Here is a 2,363-nt window from a genome sequence, read left to right as displayed (position 1 = left end):
CCGGGAGACGATGGGATTGTACCTCCCACGGGTCTTTTGCCAAGAGCCAGTGCCTCAAGGGTGTGAGTTCAGAGCTGTCGGTGCAGGATTTGCCCATTCTGTGAACAGATTAAGATTTGCACCATACTCCCTTCCTGTAAGATATTGAAGTCTTAGCATGTCACTGTTTTTTTTAACACAAAATAAATATCTCAGCCATGGGAAATTGTCATCCAGGTGCCTTTATTTTAGGCAACCAGAGTGACCTTGCTGTTCTTGACAGGAATGCTGTAGGAGGCGAGGCCACAGTAGCATCCTCCAAACACACTGCCTTCACTTCGAGGACTCAAAAGGACTTTAGCTACAACTTCAACTTCCATCTTTCTTTATCTTACAGCTTTCCAGTTTCTGTTTGGGAAGATATGATGAAACGGTTTCCCACATTCCTTATTGTTACATAAGGGGAGCACAATATACAATGAAGGTTAGAATGATTTATAACGTAGAATGCTCCAAAGGATATACAACACGGGGAATGAGAGAACCACTGGAACACAATCTTCTGGCAGTGCAAGAAAGCCCAATAATGATCTTGGAAACATATTGATTCAGGGATTAGCAGGAACGGCATCCATTCTGGATGCTTTGTTCTGGTTTGGGTGGCATGACTGGAGACCTTGAGGAAGGTCGGTAGATCCCGTTGACTCTCAGTCATTCCAGCTGGAAGATGGGTAAGAAGCAAAGACCTCATGGAGGACCAGATGCTGTATCCACTCTTATTGTTCCAGGGTAAATAAAAGAAGAAAATGCTTTTCATTTGTTTGAGCAGCTGTTGTTCTCCAGTGAATCTTCCACTTCATCATTTTCAAATGCAAATTGGCTAAGTAACTGTACATATTTCAAATGATAATTAAAGACAAAGTGTAATTTAAATGCATAATTCTATTGCCATTGAAATGGTATGATCCACATTTTGTAGTGCAGTCAAAAGGGTTACAAGTGTAGTGACACAGAAGAAGCCAGTTGTGCTAGCCAGGCACATTTCTCTTGCCTGCATTACACATGGCTTTTTGAGAAAGGCCAGAAAAGCAACATCATGAAATAAGATCTGGAGGACCTGAAATGGTTTTCATTTTAAAGTACAGCTGCTGTCATTCGCTTCCCCATCTCTGTCTCAGCTATTTCTGAAATGGGGGCCAGTCAGACGCACATGGATAGATGTAGCTGGAAATGCAGACTTGGCACCATATATAGGTTGCAAAGAAAATTGTATACCTTATAGAAAGATAAAGCCATGTCAAGCTAGAAGCAGAAAGCTGATACTTTGCACTGTAGCTCTCCTCTGAGCCCTGCACAGCCTCATGTGGTGGGATGGGAGAAGCTGAGATTGCACGTGATGTCGAATCCTGCAGGAAGCCCTGGACACGACGCTTCTGTGTCACAGCATTTCTGCACACATACCACATTGCTCAGCACCTGCTTTGGTGGTCTGGCTCCTACATCTTGTGCACGAAGAGCTGCGCGTCCACTGCAGCAGTTTACTGCCCAAAGCACTGCGGTCAGTGATCCTGTGTTCTGAGTGCCATGCTAATCTGGTGACGTACAAATGGTGACACCTCTGCAACTGGAAGAAGACAGTAACTGATTTTAGGCGGTTTTCATGATACACGAGTCTGACTGCAAACTGTACAACTCCTTAATTAATCATTTGCTGGCTTCATTCCGAACTCATGGCTTCTCCATTTAGACTATTCCAGTCACATACACTCTCAAAACACCTTTGGCTTTTACAGACGCAATCCAACAGATGCATAAATAACAAGAAGCTCTGGCTGAAATGCATTCAGGAAAAGTTTGGTAGAAACTTATTTATTTTACTTTATTATTTAGCAAGGCAATATATATAATTACCTAACACAACAGTAGATTAGCTGATGCACTCACTTTCTATTAGCTTTTGGTTGCTGTCACTGAAAGGCTCAAGTATATTTTTGGAGAGGGAGTTATGTAAGAAAGAGGTTTTTCAAAAAAGACAGGATATTTTCAGGGTTTCCTGACATAAAAGTATACCGAAATAGTCCTGCATCATCAAGCCTTTAAAGTATTGGTCCCTTATCTAAGCTTCATCTTAAAAAGCTTATGTCCTAGGTTGATTTTAAGGAAGACATCACTGAAAACTCTGTCATAAAGATTACAGCTGACACCACCTGTCCTCAGGCACAGTCAGACTTTCCACCACATGGGTGAGGTGTTCCCAGGGGCTGGTTGTGCCCCCAGGAACGGAGCATCAGCTTACATCTCCTTGCCCTCAGCTCTGGAAGCAGAGTCCTTTGCACTAACTCATCTCTAACATGAAACTGGAGCAGCATACACAGTGAGAGTGA

This window comes from Nipponia nippon, unplaced genomic scaffold, assembly GCF_047370975.1.
Source record: "Nipponia nippon isolate SJK-2023a ecotype South Korea unplaced genomic scaffold, ASM4737097v1 scaffold_17, whole genome shotgun sequence".
Lineage (NCBI taxonomy): Eukaryota > Metazoa > Chordata > Aves > Pelecaniformes > Threskiornithidae > Nipponia > Nipponia nippon.
The sequence above is the reverse complement of the archived record's forward strand: the minus strand, read 5'-3'. Positions refer to the sequence as shown.